Raw genomic sequence first — 22,152 nt, forward strand, 5'->3', positions numbered from 1 at the left:
CAAATGCTTTGCTATCGTTGCTTATCAAAGGTCTCCTGGATGGACTCCACCGTCTCCTCCCTCAGGACGGGTGAGCTCAGACCGCCCCCCGCCCTGACCCCCCCCCCCCACTTCCTTCTGCTCCTCAACCCACCGGCCGTCACGCCTCACCCCCTCCTCCCCCACCCACCCCACCGTCATCTCTTGGGGACATTGTCACTGGGATAATCTGGGAATGCAGATATTTATCAAGCAATATTTCATATCCTGAGCAGTCCCAGAAGCAGGCGGTGCTAAACAAATACCAGCGCACATTGAAAATCCACCCATTCAAACTTGCTGCCTGTTTCCTGACGCTCTAAACTCACCAAATGCTAACATTTTGCAGCATCCAACCTGCTGAACTCTGCTGATAACTGACCAGCTCCGCTCACTATTTTCCTTCCTAAACAAACCATCATAACCTTCTCCGGTTTTTACACTCAGTCATGAGCTTCTCCTAAATTTGCTGTTGATTTGGTTTGGCACCGTGTGGTTTTTCCATCAACTTCCTCCGTTTGCTTTATATTCACACGACAATATGACAAGAATTACACACAGCGTGGATTTAGATAATCATATCCTTGATGGTGGTGGGAGAGACGGAAAACTGGAGGGAATTATTATCCATCCCACAGGTGAGACAAGGAGCACATTTCCCAAGTGCTACCCTACCAGAGATACTCAGCAGTGTTGTTGCCAGTTTTAATGAGTAATATTTTTTTAAATATGTGCAGGTTTGGGAAGTTCAGACACATTTTTATCTACATTTTGTGTTTGAAGGGTGCAGAAGGTCGACCATTGCCGCGGCTCTCCGTCAGTCTGGGGAATATGGAAACAAGAGGGTCTCTGGGGGGGTTGATCAGGTCTGATGGAGGCCTTGGATCATCCTGAACGTCCAGGACTCCAAAGAAGCTAAACACAAAGCTGAGACAGGTGTGAAGGTCCTTAAAACACAGCCAGAGCCCTGACTTGATCCCTGTCGAACACCTCTGGACAGACCTGAGACCTCAAACATCCCATGACAGTGACCTGTCTCAGGACCATGCTTTCAGGAGCCTTGTTGCTAGGTTACAGCAGAAACCCCACATACTTCCTGGATTGTGTGACACCTCCAGTCTGCCATTTAGAGGTAATACAAGTGTAAAATTAACTCTAATGATGATGTTAAGGAAGATCAAGAAAAGTAGATGCAGTTCCTTTGTGAAGCCTGTTGAAGCCACATTCCTGTTCAGCCTCATCTTCCATGGATCAGACTTGGATCTCAGACTCAGGCTTCAGTTCAGGTCAACCCAACTCCGACAGCCAACAGAACCGGGTCAATACGTGACCAGTCGTGTTCGCTGCTAGTTCAACAACAATGCAACAAGTGACCTGCAGGAGGAGGCGCGGCTGGAAACAGGTCATATTTGGGACCCAGGTCTCCTGGAGTCTCCTGTGTGTGTGTGTGTGTGTGTGTGTGTGAGTGGGTGTGTGAGTGGGTGTGTGTGTGTGTGTGTGGTGTGTGGTGTGTGTGGTGTGTGTGAGTGGGTGTGTGTGTGAGTGGGTGTGTCTGTGAGGAGTGTGTGTGTGAGTGGGTGTGTGTGTGGGTGGTGTGTGTGTGTTGTGTGTGTGTGGTGTGTGTGGTGTGTGAGTGGGTGTGTGTGTGTTGTGTGTGGGTGTGTGTGTGTGTGTGTGTGTGTGTGTGTGTGTGTGTGTGTGTGTGAGTGGGTGTGTGTGTGTGTGGGTGTGTGAGTGGGTGTGTGTGTGTGTGTGGGTGTGTGTGTGGGTGTGTGTGGTGTGTGTGTGGGTGTGTGAGTGGTGTGTGTGTGGTGTGGTGGGTGTGTGTGTGGGTGTGTGTGTCTGTGAGGAGTGTGTGTGTGAGTGGGTGTGTCTGTGAGTGGGTGTGTCTGTGAGTGGGTGTGTGTGTGTGTGTGAGGAGTGTGTGAGTGGGTGTGTGTGTGAGTGGGTGTGTCTGTGAGGAGTGTGTGGTGTGAGTGGGTGTGTGTCCGTGAGGAGTGTGTGTGTGTGTGTGGGTGGTGTGTGTGTGTGTGTGTGTGGTGTGTGTGGGTGTGTGTGTGGGTGTGTGTGTGTGGGTGGTGTGTGTGTGAGTGGGTGTGTGTGTGTGTGTGTGGGTGGTGTGTGTGTGTGTGTGTGTGGGTGTGTGTGTGTGTGTCTGTGAGGAGTGTGTGTGTGAGTGGGTGTGGTGTGTGTGTGTGTGGGTGGGTGTGGGTGTGGGTGTGGTGTGTGTGTCTGTGAGGAGTGTGTGTGTGTGTGTGTGTGGGTGTGTGAGGAGTGTGTGTGTGGGTGTGTGTGTGTGTGTGTGTGTGAGACCGGTTCTTTTCCGCAGAACTCTCCTAATGATGACAGACGAAACAATGAGCAGACGCTGCCTCCAGGCCTCCAGATCCCCACGCGTGCACGAGCCAGCTCAGCGTACGTGGGGACCGGGGGAGGGACAATTACCCGACGGCTCCGGGCGCCGCTGCACAGAGCCGCCAGGAAGCTCCAGCAGACGCCCTGACGGAGCTGTGAGGGAGGAGGGGAGCAGCACAGCAGAGGAGAACAAGCGTGCGACTCGTCATGGATGCGTTCGAGGGCAGCCACAATCAGGAAATGATGGGATGGAAATGACGCAGATGCAGGAAAACTAGCGGGAGGTGCAGGAGGAGCGGGAAAAGCCTGAACCTGAGTAAAGGTGGCAGCTGCTCTGAATTCGGATGGTTCTGTTCCCAGCGGCGGAGCTCAGGAATGCAGGACACCAGCGAGGTGCTCCACTCCACCCACATTCATCTCAATCTTGCATTTTGCTATTTTTAATGATTTTTTTGTCCTTAAAAAGTCGATCCGGGTTCAAATGAATATTGTCTGGAAAGGTCAGCTGTGTGGCCTCGTAGTCTTTCCTGGCTTTAATAGGGATATTTTTAGGCTGCCTTCACCTTATACTTATTATATTTATAATTCCTGGCTTTACTCTGTAGAAGTCAGTTTATATTCTGACGTTAAAACCTTCAATAAATGGCTCTTTACTGCTAAACTAAGCCAATCTTTAGACTTACTGGATGAGAACCTGTTGCTATTGTACTGTTCCGTGCCCCCCCCCCCCCCCCCCCTTAGATAGCTGGGTGATATGACAATCACCGCTGGACCAAAAGCATTTTATCTTCTTATAGCTCACCATAAAGCTTCTAGGGCCATAAATGCCTCCTCTAGACCCCATTGAGAGTCCCGAGAGGGCTTTATCAGCCACATCTGTCACATTTCCCAGCTGTGGGCGTCCCTGCGTCGCTCAGGAGCGCTGGGACGCGCAGCTTTTTGCCATTTGAGATACATTTTAATACGCTCAAGAGATCTTTATGCATCGGTTCGTTATCGGAACTGCTTTGAATTTCTGCGTTTGTGGCGACTTTTTCAACTACTAATTCAAAGGAAGCAAAAGTATTTGGTTAGTGATTCTGTCCCGTCAGTGTGAGGAGGCTCCATGATCCGTGGGGGGGGGGGTAAACATCACACAGGACCTTCAGCAGAAGAAGCTCCTGGATGGGTTTAACTCTGTCTGTGTCGTCACTGACCTGAACTCTGTCTGTGTCGTCACTGACCTGAACTCTGTCTGTGTCGTCAGTGGCCTGAACTCTGTCTGTGTCGTCACTGACCTGAACTCTGTCTGTGTCGTCAGTGGCCTGAACTCTGTCTGTGTCGTCACTGACCTGAACTCTGTCTGTGTCGTCAGTGGCCTGAACTCTGTCTGTGTCGTCACTGACCTGAACTCTGTCTGTGTCGTCACTGGCCTGAACTCTGTCTGTGTTGTCAGTGGCCTGAACTCTGTCTGTGTCGTCAGTGGCCTGAACTCTGTCTGTGTCGTGGTTGTTTTTTAGGATCAATTTCTAATTACAGAGAATCAGAACGTACAAAACATCAGTTTCTATCTCATAAAAGTCTCACGTGTTTCCCTCTGAGGGTCATTTTGAGTCACATTAGTCAGTGAAAGCAAAGCCAAAATCAAACTCTAGAACCCATTACTACACACACACGCGGGCGCACACACACACACACACACACACGCACACACACACACACACACACACACACACACACGCACACACGCGCGCGCATGTAGAACTCTTTTCTGCACCATTTTCCAGACATGGAACCAGGGAAATAAATCCAATATTTGATTTGGTTGCGATCTGATTCCATCAGAGAGCCAAATTTCCATTATTCATCCACCATTACTGAGCAGCATAACGGGGTTACTGGTCGTTATCGGCAGCACGCGCTGTCTCCAGGCTCGTGCTCTGGATGTTGTTTAAATCATTTCTGTTGATATTTTACGTGTTTGAGAAGCTCAGTCATAATGAGCATCGGCTCAGTCATTTTTAATCTTAACTTTCTTCATGTGCTTCCCAAAACGTGTCAGCGAGTGAATGTGCGGCGGCAGGAGAGGCGCCAGGCGCCCCTTCTCCTCTCTCAGGGGCCACGAAGACTTGAGGAGCAATAATCCACCACACATTACTTGGATCTCACAGATACAGTATTTCCTACCATGACACCATGTGTGTGTGTGTGTGTATGTGTGTGTTTATTTTGGTACACATTGGTTACTAAAATACTTTTTACAAAGTGAGGACCTATTTTTTTGGTCCGCAGAACTGGAGGATTATTTGAGAGTTAGGACGTGGTTTTATGAATTGGATTTAGGTTGGGGTTGAGGGCTTAGTTGGGATGGTTAGGAGTTGGATAATGTAGCATGTCTATAAAAGTCCCTACAGAAATAGAACTCTGAGGATGTGTTTGGCACATCAATTGGCATCAGTCTCCTAATTGCTCTCACCCTAATTCACACAGATATGGTTGTATGTCTATATTTGTGGGGACTTTTCTTGAGATAATGCTAATAATTATGCTAATGATAGCTATGGTCAACCCTGACCGTAACCTCAACTAAGTCCATAAATCCAAGTGGGAAGCCTCAAACACTCCTTCAAGTTGTTCACAGCAGCCGGAATACCTCATTTCCAAAAATGTCCTACTTTGCCAGGGAAATGCATAATTTAGTCCCCACTGTGCAGCCTGTACAAGAACACACACACACACACACACACACACACACACACACAGACACACACTCACACACACACACACACACACACACACTCACACACACACACACACACACTCACACACACACCTCCCAGTCTGGTCACCATCAGTCGACTACCTTCCATCCTTGTGAGCTTATCCAGGGTTTCCATGGTGACACTGGCCTAAGTATGAAAGTTTAAGGTGCATTTGATCTTTTCTTGTACCTAATTAACGTTTCTGAAAGCTGCTGATTGATGGAGGTCCAGCCTGGAGGCCTGCACAACGTTCTCCTGCTGTTTAAACCTCCATGATAGAAGTTCTTTGTCGGAGTTTCCCTATTTTTCCCTGCATGTTTTGTCGAACACCTTTTGGGAAGAATCCGGTCACGGTCCTGGGGGTCACGGTCCTGGGGGGTCTCCGGTCCTGGGGGTCTCGGTCCTGGGGGTCACGTTCCTGGGGGTCTCGGTCCTGGGGGTCACGGTCCTGGGGGTCTCGGTCTTGGGGGTCTCGGTCCTGGGGCTCTCAGTCCTGGGGGTCTCGGTCCTGGGGGTCTCAGTCCTGGGGGTCACGTTCCTGGGGGTCTCGGTCCTGGGGGTCACGGTCCTGGGGGTCTCGGTCTTGGGGGTCTCGGTCCTGGGGGTCTCGGTTGACCTCCTGTAGACACGTTTATGTTCTACAGATTCAACGGAACCGTTTTTGAGATGCCTTCTGCTCACTTTGAACTACGTCACTCACTTATTTATGATCAAAGAGTTTTTATTTTTTTGCAGAAGAATTATTAAATTCCTTCTTCCAACTTATATCAGCTTGAAGTTTCAACTGTTCAAGTCCGGACCACTTTGATGTTCAAGCAAACAGTGTTGCGTCACTTGCCGTGCACGTGTGAGGCCCCTCGACAGCGTGACATCAATATTCACCACCAGGGTCACTGGAGCTAATTTAGCCTCCATTTCAGCGTCAACAGCACTGACTGCAGGTCAGTGACTGCGGGTCAGTGACCTGCAGTCACTGACCCGCAGGTCACTGACCCGCGGGTCACTGACCCGCGAGTCAGTGACCTGCGGGTCAGTGACTGCGGGTCAGTGACTGCGGGTCAGTGCAGGGGCAGGAGAGTGGAGCAGGGGCAGGTAGAGTGGAGCAGGGGCAGGTGGAGTGGAGCAGGGGCAGGTAGAGTGGAGCAGGGGCAGGTAGAGTGGAGCAGGGGCAGGGAGAGTGGAGCAGGGGCAGGTAGAGTGGAGCAGGGGCAGGTGGAGTGGAGCAGGGGCAGGTGGAGTGGAGCAGGGGCAGGTAGAGTGGAGCAGGGGCAGGGAGAGTGGAGCAGGGGCAGGTGGAGTGGAGCAGGGGCAGGTAGAGTGGAGCAGGGGCAGGTGGAGTGGAGCAGGGGCAGGTAGAGTGGAGCAGGGGCAGGTAGAGTGGAGCAGGGGCAGGTGGAGTGGAGCAGGGGCAGGTGGAGTGGAGCAGGGGCAGGTGGAGTGGAGCAGGGGCAGGGAGAGTGGAGCAGGGGCAGGGAGAGTGGAGCAGGGGCAGGTGGAGTGGAGCAGGGGCAGGGAGAGTGGAGCAGGGGCAGGTAGAGTGGAGCAGGGGCAGGTAGAGTGGAGCAGGGGCAGGGGCAGGTAGAGTGGAGCAGGGGCAGGTAGAGTGGAGCAGGGGCAGGGGCAGGGAGAGTGGAGTAGGGGCAGGTAGAGTGGAGCAGGGGCAGGGGCAGGGAGAGTGGAGCAGGGGCAGGTGCACGTGACCACCAGCTCAGCAGTTATTTGCCTTTTGTTGGGATTGGATCTTCTTGGTTCTGGTTTGTGACCTCTCGGGCTGTAAATGCTGCGCGGTGCTGAGATCCACCTCAGTGCAACGACACTAACACGTGCACGTGTTGGGGAGCAGATATTCCAATATTCCAAATTTAGATGTAAATGATGGAAGTCTGAACGGCCGAGCTTGGCAGAAGCACAATAGAGGCACGTAAACACGCTTATGTCGAACTTTTCAGTTTAGGCCAATTTGGATTTAACTCTGCTTCTTATATTTCTGCCAATTTTGGAAGCATTTCCAATTTAAACTAAACCGTTGAGAAATGTAAACTAGTGCTGTTTGCTGCAGGTTGACAGTAATTTATTCCCTGTGAAGGAGGAGATAAGAACTAGGCGCCTCGCCTATTGATAAAGATGGTATTTTCCACTAAAAACCCATTTCTGTCCAGAACACTGTCAAGGTTGTTCTTGTTTTAAGAGCTCCGCTCTCAGCTGGAACAGCCCCAGGCTGAGCGGGAGCAGGGAACGTGTGGCCGGACGTCGCGTGGAGGCTGAACTAAGTGACGCCTGCTGCGAGGCAGCGGCGGCGTGTGTAGCGGTTCGCTAACCAGCCCACAAACTGTCACAGAGCTTCGGCCCTCCTGGATATTTGTGAACGTTGCTCGTCTGAAGAGCTGAGAACAGGTCGCTGCCTTCTCCTTCCCGGTGTTGCTATGGAGATAATAAAATAAATCCAGCTGCTGCTTAAAATCCGATATGAATATGTTCTGTAATGTTGAAATAACAGCCTGGTCACCTGATCCAGGTCCACGAGCTTTGCTGCCGTGGAATTCAGAGCATTCCACAGGTGACCTCCCGACCTGTCCAGTCAGGCTGGTCTCTTGGTATTTTTCCACTTCGGAAGAGTCGGATCATTCCAGAATCTGCAAACTTCAGCCGAAGTGAAGATGAATGTGAGCGTTAGCCTCCCTGCTCCTGTGCTGGAAGGTCCTGCAGAGTGTGTGTGAGCAACAGCTGTAGCGAGCACCCAAACACACACCTTTTGTCACTTTGGGGTGTTTTCTTCCATCAAGGGAATCAGAATGTGGTGATTTTCTCTTGAATTTCCTTAAAGGTGATTTTGTTTCTTTGGGATTTGTCATGTTTGATCACCAAGGTTGAGGCCACAGCAGCTCCGGTGAGCGAAGCTCTAGGAGTGATCAGACACAGCGAGAGCAATGACGCTTTATCTCCCCACATTCCCCAACCTCTCCTCTCGGGAGATTCATCCCAACGGGAAGAAGAGATAGGTGAACGGAGAAGCTCGCTCAGCTCAGAGACTCATTTCAGTGGTTTGACCTTTAGTGCCTCCGACACCCGTAGTTGGAAAGAGTGAAGCCACGGGGCTGAGAACACGGGCGAGGGGCTCGGCCTGGGTTCTTTATTCCCTCACGTCTACACCCCCTCACTCTGTCTTTGTCTGGTGCTTTTATTCTTGCTTTTATCTTTCCAACGTGCACTGCAACATAAATCAACAGTTCCTGCAGCCGACAGGAACTGTAAAGCTCCAGGAACCGTAAAGCTCCAGGAACCGTAAAGCTCCAGGAACCGTAAAGCTCCAGGAACCCCCCCACAGGATGTGTACAGTCCCGGCCTTTCCGCCTTTTATAACTGTCCAATTTCGGGAATGACCACATATTTCAGTGAACATTAAGAGATTCCAATTATAAGAAATTGGATTAACAAACCTAAGTTTCTCGTCAGTGCTGCATGCTACATGCTACATGCTGCATGCTACATGCTGCATGCTACATGCTACATGCTACATGCTACATGTACAGTCAATAATCTGTCCGTGACGGTTCTCAGGCATCCAGGTCCTGCTGAGCCATTAACACAGACGAGGCCGTTCACACGTGGCTACTAACCAACCAATGATGTCACGTTTCAACGACCCCCATAATGAGGGGCGGAGCAACCAACAACCAGGTGACTGGAGCTCCACAGAGCACCTGGAGAGTACCTGGAACTCCCCAACACTCAGAAGTGATGGAGCCTCCTGGAGGTGAAACGTCTTCATGGAACTCCAACAGTCCAGTTGCTGTGACCCAACCAGCAGAGTCATAATCTGGTTTACTTCATTCTTTTGCATCTGGATTTCTGTAACGCATGAAGTGTTCGTAGGACATCAACAATCCCAGGAAGCAGCTGTCAATCATCATCCGTCTCTGACGCCTCGTGCGCTTTGATTAGTCCCATGTTTAATTTTTCCATATCAAAAAACCCCATATTAAAGAAATCACTTTACAAAAGCACAGTTTAAAACTTTTGGGTAGGTGAGTTCTTTGATATACATAAAACGAAATTGCAGATTGAATCGCTTTGGTCTCGCAAAGAAGTTTTCAAAGAGTAAATAAAAAGATAAGAAGGAGGGGATGATGTATTAATGCGCCCAGTGGTTCTTTGAAATAAACTAGTTTGTTACCATCCCGCTGGGCTGATGTTTGTCATCACTCCGCTGCTCCTCAGCTGTGAGTAGAGGAACCGCTCAAACAGATTTGACTTATTTAGAACCTTTTTGCAAAAATCTCTCAGAGAAATTTATGTGGGAACAGAAAATCAAACTACATGCTATAAAATAAAAGGTTTGGCATTAATCCTTTTCTGGAGTACAGTATATATTGGTACAGCTACAGTATATACTAGTATAGCTACAGTATAATTGGTATAGATACAGTATATACTGGTACAGCTACAGTATATATTGGTATAGCTACAGTATATATTGGTATAGCTACAGTATATATTGGTACAGCTACAGTATATATTGGTATAGCTACAGTATATACTGGTACAGCTACAGTATATACTAGTATAGCTACAGTATATATTGGTATAGCTACAGTATATATTGGTACAGCTACAGTATATACTGGTATAGCTACAGTATATATTGGTACAGCTACAGTATATATTGGTACAGCTACAGTATATACTGGTACAGCTACAGTATATACTGGTATAGCTACAGTATATATTGGTATAGCTACAGTATATATTGGTATAGCTACAGTATATACTGGTACAGCTACAGTATATATTGGTACAGCTACAGTATATATTGGTATAGCTACAGTATATACTGGTACAGCTACAGTAATATTGGTATAGCTACAGTATATACTGGTACAGCTACAGTATATATTGGTATAGCTACAGTATATACTGGTACAGCTACAGTATATATTGGTACAGCTACAGTATATATTGGTATAGCTACAGTATATACTGGTACAGCTACAGTATATATTGGTACAGCTACAGTATATATTGGTATAGCTACAGTATATACTGGTATAGCTACAGTATATTGGTATAGCTACAGTATATACTGGTACAGCTACAGTATATACTGGTACAGCTACAGTATATATTGGTATAGCTACAGTATATACTGGTACAGCTACAGTATATATTGGTACAGCTACAGTATATATTGGTATAGCTACAGTATATACTGGTACAGCTACAGTATATATTGGTACAGCTACAGTATATATTGGTATAGCTACAGTATATACTGGTACAGCTACAGTATATATGGTACAGCTACAGTATATATTGGTATAGCTACAGTATATACTGGTACAGCTACAGTATATATTGGTACAGCTACAGTATATATTGGTATAGCTACAGTATATACTGGTACAGCTACAGTATATATTGGTACAGCTACAGTATATATTGGTACAGCTACAGTATATACTGGTACAGCTACAGTATATATTGGTACAGCTACAGTATATATGGTACAGCTACAGTATATACTGGTACAGCTACAGTATATATTGGTACAGCTACAGTATATATTGGTATAGATACAGTATGTACTGGTATAGCTACAGTATATATTGGTATAGCTACAGTATATATTGGTATAGATACAGTATGTACTGGTATAGCTACAGTATATATTGGTATAGCTACAGTATATATTGGTACAGCTACAGTATATATTGGTATAGCTACAGTATATATTGGTACAGCTACAGTATATACTGGTACTGTCACAGCCCCTTTTCTCCAGTTCCCTCCTGTCCCAGTACTTTTCCACTGCCCTGCTCACACCACACCCTCTGATCACACACCTGCCCTCACCCTCTGATCACACACCTGCCCTCACTCATCAATCAGATCACCTACCAGTGTATATATTCTCCAGCCTCACACTCACTCAGTGCCAGATTGTTCTTCTGCTTTCATGCGTGACTTTCCAGCGTTGTTTCCCTGCCGGATTACCCGTTACCGACCCTGCCTGTCTTCGTTCTGCCTGCCTTGCCTGTTCCCCGGACAACCTACCTGCTTTCTGCCCCTGACTACGACTTCTGCCTCAGCGTCTCTGGTTCCTGTCTGCTCGCCTGGTTTAGACTTCTCTGCCCGGCTCAGACTTCGCTGCTGCTCGCCCCACTCCCCGAGCCTGCAACCCATAGACTTTGTGCGGGTCCAGAAGGACGGACTATTTCCTGTGTTTCCTGGTCTGCCTGAGTTCCTGTTTGCCCGTGGGTTAATAAAAGTCATTACTATGGTCCAGCTTTCCAGAGTGCTGCTTTTGGGTCCTAAACTGCACCCGTCACAGGTACAGCTACAGTATATACTGGTATAGCTACAGTATATATTGGTATAGCTACAGTATATATTGGTATAGCTACAGTATATACTGGTATAGCTACAGTATATACTGGTATAGCTACAGTATATTGGTATAGCTACAGTATATATTGGTATAGCTATATATCTGCTGTTCTATAGTTTCTACCCCATTCTTGGTCGTCCGGTTGTGGAAACCCAACTAATTGGACAGAAAAAGCTTTTGCTGCTGACAATGAGGCCGTGTCCGTCGCTCCTGGAGTTCACATTAAAAAAAGCATCTGGGAAAAGTCCCAGATTCTCTCTGTTCTGAAGCATCGTGTCCAGAGGACTCCGGTCAGAACCTGGACTACACCCTCCCTGCAGAGTAGCCTGGTCCAGCACGCTGCATCATGCTGTGAGGTGGAAGAGCGTAATGGAGCGAAGCTGGGACACCTGATCCTGGAATTCCATCCAAAGCACCTGCATGGGCTTTGATCCAACCCTGAAATCGTTTTTCAGCCTCAGCGGCGGGACATCGTTGTCCACTTCAGGAGGACATGCAGGACGCTGCAGGCCCAGACGACGGTGCTGCCGCTGATGCTTCATGCTAGCAACAGTGGCAACGGGCTGCTGCTTCGTGTCTGTGGGGAATCGGGAAGCTTCTGTATCACCTGTGTTTCTGATGCCTGAGCATTGGGAATCTCGTGCTTCCGCTCCAGCGCGCTGAAGAGACGTCCCCATATCATCAACAAAGTAAGTGTTGACAATATGGGGACGGTGGTGTTCCCAGGACTGTTAGCTAAACAGTTGCCTGCTGTTTATCCCCCCCCCCCCGCGAGTCCCTTTAACTTCAAGTTGCTTCTTGTTGAATGTTTCATCAAATGTGCTGTGTTGAAAGAACTATCAGGTTTTTCTGCCCCTCGACAGTCTCCTGCATGCGCTAACGCTCCACTCGCTCAGCTCAGAGGGGAATCTCACACCGACTTAAATTGGTATCAGGTGTTGTTGCAGAAGGTCTCATCCAGCATCAGCCCAGGAATGCAAGTTCTCCAGCATCTGTGTGCATGTAGCAGGTGCTGGAGAAACAAAGATGCTCTGGTTTGACCCCGACAGGAATGTCAGATTAGCTGCTGTCTTGTTTGTCAAAGATTGTCCAGCTCTTCCAAATTGTTCCCCTTTGATAAATGTTGCAATGTCTGTTGAGCAAGAATAATCCTTTCTGCTCTTCAGAAGTCCAGAGGCTCTGAGCTTCTCTCCATCAACAGCTCTGGGGAGGAGTGTCTTGATCTTTAGTGAAGAAAGTTCTGTCTTTTTCCAGTCTATCGAGTCTGGATCCCTGCAGCTGTCTGCCTCGCCCGGGGCGATGGAAAGGAGACGGGGGTTAAAAAAACATCACATGGCAGCGCTGTGGAATTAATCAATGGGAGATAGTGAGACAGAGTGGAGGGAAGAGAAGAAGAAAGCGGAGGGCACAGAGATCAGAAGATGTGCCAGAGGATGCAAGGCTTTGTCTCACTTTATGGCAGACTTCGTGTCTCTCTTCACGTAATTAAATAATATCCCATCATTTGGATCCAACCATGATGATTAGAATGACATGTACATAAGAAATGTGTTGATTTTCAGTGTTGGACATCAGTTCATCATGATAAATTACATTCAATCTCTTTTTAGCTTAGCTTCCATCAGGCTGGAAGAACATTGGAAAGAACCAAAGCACCACAGATTCCAGGCTTGAGATGTGAAGCTGGTTCAAGAGGAGATCTTCTAAAGTGCACAGTTACGTTGACTGTAACTCGTCTCACGTTTGAGGCCGACTGACTAAAGACGTTTTCAAAGAATTTTAACTCAGGTGAGGATGTAGCGCTATTACTCGTTTATAACATTAACTAATAGTTCTATTGCTGACACAAAGTCATGAGTAAATCAGTAAATAAAGAATTGTGACATTCTTGTGTGGTTTCTGCTTTGGATTCAGTTCAAAGTGACTTTTGCAATGTGAGTTCCAGCCAGTACAAACAACGTTTAAAGTCCCCTCAATGAGAACACAGAACCATTTGGTCTACGCTGTTCGAGGCTTAGCGGCATGTTCTAAAGATTTGGGCTGGGGTGTTCGCCAGCATCTGCTGCTAAAAAGAGGGTCCCAGTCCTCTCTGAAGAGAGAAATCTCTGGGCTCCAGGGGACTCACATTCCTCATGTATTATGTGCACTCATAAAACTCATTAATTAGGTTGTGACTTACTAAAAATATCCAGCAAAATGGCATAACTTCGCTACAGAGCCAGAAATATCAGGTTAAAACAGGCTGGAAGGATGCCAAAGGTCAACAAGCAAAAGAAAAAGCTGCAATTAGTGGAGGACAATTTAGAAAGGCGGAGAAGTTTATGGTCATTTCCTCTTCTGCCACCAGCCAACACAAGTCATCTACCACAAGTGTCCTTCAGGAGCCACTGAAGGACAGCGCCAATAAATAAGACTGAAGGCACCCGAGAGTGGGAGAGTGTTTCTGATGATAAGACGGCAGAATCTTCATCAGCCGACGCCCTCGCTTTTCCACACGCTGCCCCTCTTATAGCTGCCGGACATTTGTGCCCTCACACCCGCTCGCTCGCGTTCGCTGTTTTTATCTTCTCAGTTGGAGCGTCACGCAGCAGTCGGATGCTGGGACATGTCCAACGCCTCTTTTCCACTGCACGGCACCTGCTCCATTTCTGCTGTTCTAATTCGTTCTCAAACAGATCTCCATGGAGACAGAAGGTGGTTAAGAGGTGCAGATCAGCAGGGTTATGATTAACCAGAAACCTGACAGACTCTTGGACATATAGTACGTAAAATCAAATTCAAATAGCCCTACATGTGTCTCCACTATTATATAGTCAAGACGTAATTATTGCAGTTCAACAATCTTTAAGAGTGAGAAGCTCAGTAGCAACCCAGTGGTCCCAGAAGGCAGCGCCTTTCTCAGCCATCTGTAGTAATAACGACCGTTAAGCTAAGATCAGTCACCATGTGACACCAACTCACTCTCCTCACGCTTCCCGCCTGCAGAACATTTATTTCTTCTGGTTTTTGAATCAGTCGTCCGCCCTTAATTTGCACACTTGCAACGCTTGAAAAATCACGTTTGACTCGTCGCTTTGCATAAACCAGGAAACATTTCGGCGGTGGCCGAAAGCATCAGCGTTTGTCAACAACTGTGAATGATGAGACAGGTTTTTAACATATTAATGGCTCAACACTCACCTGCTAATGAGCTTTGTTGTTTTTGAGCAACACATGACAGCAGGCTAACCACATTAGGGCGTTCGTCGGCCGACCTGAAACATACGGACGTGGTGGACGCTTCATCAATGTTGGCTTCCCTGGATTCCACCGGGAGTAGCCGGGATGCAGACCGAGGGAGATGCTAGGTCCATAGAGCCGTGTTCATCCTAGCGTTCCTGACAGGACTATATTTAGAAACGTTGTTGAAGTGATGACTAGACATCATCTTAATGTCACACGGCGACCCTCCAACCAATCTACAAAGCATTTCATTTCCATTTTATCTCTTTTTGTACAGACTATCAGTTAGGATAGCGATATGTAAGATGGGAGTTTGTTGCCATTGCTTGGGTGCAGAGTAATATATAATAATACAGGCACAACTGTGATATATGATCATTATACCAGGGCTGAGAGCCAATCAGATTGTGTAATTCACCTTTCTGTTTCAGAATAGTATTTAGGTGACTTTGTCTTTATTTTGTACACTTAGTCTTACAACTGAGAAGCTTAAAAAGACCTGAACTCTGTTCTTCCAAGATTAAACACCTGCCATGAACATATTAGATCTGATTACTTTGACAAAAAATGAAAGCTTTTGCTTTGAATTTTAGGGTTAACAATGTAACACCGAAGGTTCTGTGTTCGGTAAAAGCAACAGCAGACTTTGTCTGACATGTTTGGGAGGATTTAATGATGAATATCCAGTTCTTTTTATAAATATGTAAGAGTTGGAAGGTAAGACAGCATAAATTTGTTTGTACTTTTTCATTTCCAGTCAAGCATCAGCTTCCTTCTGCATGTTACAAAGTTTAAATCACAGAAGTGACAGAAAAAATGAATCCTAAGAAAATGGGCCGTGCACAGAAATCTCATCTGCTCCTCATCTTTAATCAAGGAGCAGCTTTTTTGCCTCCTTTGACACGTTTCAAACTTCTGTTCATTTTTGTTCCAACTTTTACAAACAAACCGGAGGCTGAACATTTGCGTGAGCATCTGTCTGCTGGAAGCATTGCACAGAAACCATTTATCATAATGGGGAGCAGCCCAACAATTACATTTTGATAATTGGACAGATAAAGTTATCATGGTCGTAACAACAAATTACAGTACACTGCAAAAGAAACCTCAACACTCATCAACTGTTCTGCTGCAGGGAACAAGACTCAATAAATGATGATTCCAATAAAGCACCACAGACATTACAGCATTAAATAAACTCGCTCAGTGGTGATGGAGGAAATAATCAATATTTTTCATTATGTTCTCAACAAATTGGCTCTATTCCATTCATATTTATAGAGACACGGCAAACACAACATCCAGTAGAGGTGTTGGTAATCTTCAGCTGTTCCACAGTTCCAGTCCCAGAGATGCTGACTGTCATTGACATGAGTGGACACTCTGGCACTGTGAGTCACCTCTGGTGACTAACCCTAACCCTCTAACCCTAACCCCTAACCCTCTAACCCTAACCCTCTAACCCTAACCCTCTAACCCTAACCCTAACCTTAACCCTAACCTAACCTTAACCCTAACCCTAACCCTCTAACCCTAACCCTCTAACCCTAACCCTCTAACCCTAACCCTCTAACCCTAACCCCTAACCCTCTAACCCTAACCCTCTAACCCTAACCCTCTAACCCTAACCCCTAACCCTCTAACCCTAACCCTCTAACCCTAACCCCTAACCCTCTAACCCTAACCCCTAACCCTCTAACCCTAACCCTCTAACCCTCTAACCCTACCCCTAACCCTCTAACCCTAACCCCAACCTCAACCCTAACCCAACCCTAACCCTAACCCAACCCTAACCTTAACCCTCACCTTAACCCTAACCTTCACCTTAACCCGCACCTTAACCCTAACCTTAACCCTAACCCTCACCTAACCCTAACCTTAACCCTAACCCTAACCTTAACCCTCACCTTAACCCTAACCCTAACCCTAACCCTAACCCTAACCCTAACCCAACCCTAACCTAACTCTAACTCTAACCCCCTAACCCTAACCCTAACCCTAACCCAACCCTAACCCTAACCTTAACACTAACCCTAACCTTAACCCTAACCCTAACCCAACCCTCACCTTAACCCTAACCTAACCCAACCCTAACCCTAACCTTAACCCCTAAGCCTAACCTTAACCTTAACCCTAACCCTCACCTTAACCCTAACCCAACCCTAACCCTCACCTTAACCCTAACCCACCCTAACCCTAACCTTAACCCTAACCCAACCCTAACTCTAACCCTGACCCTAACCCTCACCTTAACCCTAACCTTAACCCTAACCCTCACCTAACCCTAACCCTCACCTAACCCTAACCCTACCCAACTCACCTTAACCCTAACCTAACCCAACCCTAACCTTAACCTTAACCTTAACCCTAACCCTCACCTTAACCCTAACCTTAACCCTAACCCAACCCTAACCCTAACCTTAACCTTACCCTAACCCTCACCTTAACCCTAACCCTCACCTAACCCTAACCCTAACCCTCTAACCCTAACCCCTAACCCTAACCCTCTAACCCCTAACCCCACCTCAACCCTAACCCAACCCTAACCCTAACTCTCCTCTCCTCTCCCCTCCTCTCCCCTCCCCTCCCCTCCCCCTCCCCTCCTCTCCTCTCCCCTCCCCTCTCCTCTCCTCTCCCCTCCCCTCCTCTCCCCTCCCCTCCTCCCCTCTTTCTCCTCCTCCCCTCCCCTCCTCTCCTCTCCTAACCCTAACCCTAACCCCAACCTTAACCCTAACCCTAACCTTAACCCTCACCTTAACCCGCACCTTAACCCTAACCTTCACCTTAACCCTAACCTTAACCCTAACCCTCACCTAACCCAACCCTAACCTTAACCTAACCCTAACCTTAACCCTCAACCTTAACCCTAACCCTAACCCTAACCCTAACCTTACCCTAACCCAACCCTAACCCTAACTCTAACTCTAACCCCCTAACCCTAACCCTAACCCTAACCCAACCCTAACCCGAACCTTAACACTAACCCTAACCTTAACCCTAACCCTAACCCCACCCTCACCTTAACCCTAACCCTAACCCAACCCTAACCCTAACCTTAACCTTAACCCTAACCCCTAAGCCTAACCTTAACCTTAACCCTAACCCTCACCTTAACCTAACCCAACCCTAACCCCTAACCGTAACCCTAACCCTCACCTTAACCCTAACCCAACCCTAACCCTAACCCTAACCCTAACCCAACCCTAACTCTAACCCTGACCCCTAACCCCTAACCCTAACCCTAACCTTAACCTTAACCTTAACCCTAACCCCTAACCTAACCCTACCCCTAACCCCTAACCTTAACCCTAACCCTCCCTAACCCCTAACCTAACCCCTAACCCTAACCCAACCCTAACCTAACCCCTAACCCTAACCCTAACCCAACCCTAACCCTAACCCCTAACCCTAACCCCTAACCCTAACCCCTAACCCCTAACCTAACCCCTAACCCTAACCCCTAACCCTAACCCCTAACCCTAACCCTAACCCAACCCTAACCCTAACCCCTAACCCTATGTGTGGACAGGCATCTCCACCACAAACCTTTCAATTGTCACAGAGAAATAAATAGTTTTGGATGGAAGATCAACCAGTAGCAGAAGGATGACTGGAGCGTTCCAGGATTTACATTGGAAGCCTCGAATTATTGATCCATTGATGACTGGATTTAGCATCATATCCATCAATTACACTCTAAATCAATGCCCTGGTTCACTGCACCAGCATGTGTCCTGAGGAACGTGGGTTAGGGTGAGTCTCATCAGTGTGACCCTCAGGAGTTTCATGGAATGTGTTTCCATCTCCAGGTCCAATGCCAAGTGTTGATGGAGCGGAGCGAATCACCACTGGACTCCAGGAGGGGCTCAACATTCCTGTGATGAATCAAGCTTCTGGCTTTGGTCGTCAGATCACTGGCCTGGCTGCTTGGTGCCACTGTGGTGGAGCAGAGATGATGGCGTGGGGGTGCCTTCCAGGGTTTAGTTGGAGCCCCCTCTCTCAACTGAAGGGTTAGGTTAGTGCTTCCACATACCGAGTCATGTTTCAACAATGTTAAACTTCCAACAGTTTGGAAAAGGGCCTTTCCTGTTCCACCATGACTGCACCCAATTGAGCAACAGGGGTCCCACAAACATTCTTTGCCGAGCTCCGTCTGGAAGAACCTCATTCTCAAGCACAGAACCCAACAAGCACCGTTGGGAGGGCCTGAAATAGACAAGCTCATCCAACACCGGTGCCTGACCTCAGAAATCCAGGAACAGGAACAAACTGCCCCAAACTCCTGTGAGAAGCCTCCACAGCAGCTGTGACAGCTGCAGGAGGACCATCTCCTCATCACTTTGGTCCACATCAGTGGGAGCCGGCTCAGTGGGGGCCCCTCAACCCAACTGCTATCGTCCCACAACAGCAGGTGAAACTAAATCTTACTGCCAAACTGGACATGTTGATATGCTGGAGGCGTTCCCCGACTTGGCCTTACGCTGCAGTCATTAGGGCTCCTTCATTTATTATCAGCAGACAGATGTGAGGCCCACGGGACAGACGGACAACCAGTCGAAGGTGTGTGAGGAGGACAGAGAGAGAAGAAAGAAAGAAAGAGGACTCAGGGAGCCAAAGTTAGGAAAAGGTGCAATAATGAGCAACCAGCTGAAGCTGCCGCTCCAGTAGGTGGGTGGTGGGTCCTGACCCCGGCGCCCTGCAGCCCAGCCGGGGACGGGTTTGAACGGGTTTGAACCAGCCAACCTGCTGTCCTCTATTGGCATGGAACTCAGGTGGCAGATTTAAAGGAACTGAACACAGCACACAGGATTCCAGTGTCAGAGGAAAACCCACCGTTAGGGCCACGTGTTATAGCCCGGAATATTAGTAGGCCAGAAACCTGGAGCAGACCCTGGTCCTAGGTGGGTGGACTTCTGCTTGTTTAAAGCTGAAATGAAAGTTTAAGCATTCCAAACGTCTCAGAAAGCTCTTTTTGGACACAGAGGTGTTTGATCCAGCAGCTGCGTCTTAAAGCTCTCCGTCTGTAGGGGATCCTTTAGGTTTCTAATCATCTGGATGTCAGGAACCTCATGGGTCCGAGGTGTCGTGAGTGTGGTCACATGACTACAATGAATAGAAGAAAGTGATGCACCGTGAGTCGAGCTTTCAGTTGATATTCAGGGGTCCATAATGTGCCAGGAAATGTCCCTGGAACCATCACACCAGAACCAGCTGCAGAGTGATCCAGAACAGACCGGATTCTTTTTTTTCTTTCAGTTCAGGAGCTCCAATTTCTCACATGGCTGCTCCTGTCAGCTTCAGAGTGTAGCGAGTGCTTCAGTCGGCTTTATAATTATATTATATTATATTATATCATTTTATATTATATTATATCATTTGATATGATATGACAGAAATCAGAGGGTCGGGAATTAGTGGTTCTGTACTTCCCACCACTGAATTCCAATGTCATTCTGTTTGTTTATGGTTTACCATCCATCCACCATCCATCATCATCCATCCATCCATCATCCATCCACCCTCCATCCACCATCCATCCATCCACCATCCATCCATCCATCATCCATCCATCCATCCATCCATCCATCCATCATCCATCCATCCATCCATCCATCCACCATCCATCATCCATCCATCCACCATCCATCTCCATCCATCCATCCATCCACCCATCATCCATCCACCCATCCATCATCCATCCACCATCCATCCACCATCCATCCATCCATCATCCATCCACCATCCATCCACCATCCATCCATCATCCATCCATCCACCCTCCATCCACCATCCATCACCATCCATCCACCATCCACCATCCATCCATCATCATCCATCCATCCATCCAGCCATCCATCCAGCCAGCCATCAGCCAGCCAGCCAGCCACCATCCATCCATCATCCATCCACCGCCATCCATCCACCATCCATCCATCCATCCATCCTCCACCCATCATCCATCCACCATCCATCATCCATCCACCATCATCCATCATCCATCCATCCATCCACCATCCATCATCCATCCACCCTCCATCCACCATCCATCCATCATCCATCCATCCACCATCCATCCACCCATCCTCATCCATCCCCCATCAGCCATCCACCCATCCACTCCACCATCCATCCATCATCCATCCACCCTCCATCCATCATCCATCCATCCCCATCCATCATCCATCCCCCATCATCCATCCACCATCCATCCACCATCCATCCACCATCCATCCACCATCCATCCATCCCATCCATCCACCATCCATCCATCCACACCAACACCCATCCATCATCACCTCCCCCATCCATCCATCCATCCTCCATCCACCATCCAAATCATCCCTCCACCCATCCATCCATCCGCATCACCATCCATCCACCCCATCCCATCTCCACCATCCATCCATCCACATCCATCCATCCATCCATCATCCATCCCCCATCCATCCACCATCCATCCATCCATCCATCCATCCATCCACCATCCAATCATCCATCCATCATCCATCATCCATCCATCCATCCACCATCCATCACCACCCATCCATCCATCCACCATCCATCCATCCATCCATCCATCATCCACCATCACCATCCCCATCCTCCATCCACCATCCTCCTCCATCCATCCATCATCCACCATCCACCATCCATCCATCATCATCCACCATCCACCATCCATCCATCATCCATCCATCCATCCATCCATCATCCATCCATCCACATCCCCCATCCTCATCCATCCATCCATCATCCATCCTCATCCATCATCCATCCATCATCCATCTCCACCATCCATCCCATCCATCCATCATCCATCCATCATCCATCCATCCATCATCCATCCATCCACCATCCATCACACCATCCATCCATCATCATCCACCATCCATCCATCCACCATCCCTCCATCATCCATCCATCCATCCACCATCCATCCATCAATCATCCACCATCCATCCATCCATCCATCTCCTCCTCCATCATCCATCCATCCATCATCCATCCATCCATCCATCCACCATCCTCCATCATCCATCCATCCATCCATCCATCATCCATCCATCCATCCATCATCCATCCATCATCCATCCATCCACCATCCATCCATCCATCCATCCTCCATCCATATCATCCCTCCATCCTCCATCCATCCACCCATCCATCATCCATCCATCCACCATCCATCCATCATCCATCCATCCACATCCATCCATCCATCCATCATCCATCCATCCATCCATCATCCATCCATCCATCCATCCATCCATCCATCCATCCATCCATCCATCCATCATCCATCTCCTGGAAGTAGAGGAACCCTCTTCGGTGCTGCCGCCCCCCCTCCGTTTTAATTGGGACAGCAGTTCCAGGAGTTCTCCGAGCCGCAGCAGCAGAACCACAGATCATTCATCATGAGTTGGGGGATTA

At 48.1% G+C, this 22,152-nt stretch overlaps 2 long non-coding RNA genes across 2 annotated transcripts in view; one reads left to right on the plus strand and one right to left on the minus strand.

Moving 5' to 3' along the window:
• Window positions 1-22,152, minus strand: part of LOC130516352 (uncharacterized) — a 235,224-nt gene that overhangs the window by 103,618 nt on the left and 109,454 nt on the right. The window lies entirely within an intron of this gene.
• Window positions 11,599-13,339, plus strand: LOC130516362 (uncharacterized). Its single transcript, XR_008947464.1, has 3 exons — window positions 11,599-12,188; window positions 12,754-12,980; window positions 13,115-13,339. It is a non-coding gene; the product is annotated as an uncharacterized LOC130516362 (long non-coding RNA).

Source organism: Takifugu flavidus, chromosome 19 (genome assembly GCF_003711565.1).
Source record: "Takifugu flavidus isolate HTHZ2018 chromosome 19, ASM371156v2, whole genome shotgun sequence".
Taxonomy (NCBI): Eukaryota; Metazoa; Chordata; class Actinopteri; order Tetraodontiformes; family Tetraodontidae; genus Takifugu; species Takifugu flavidus.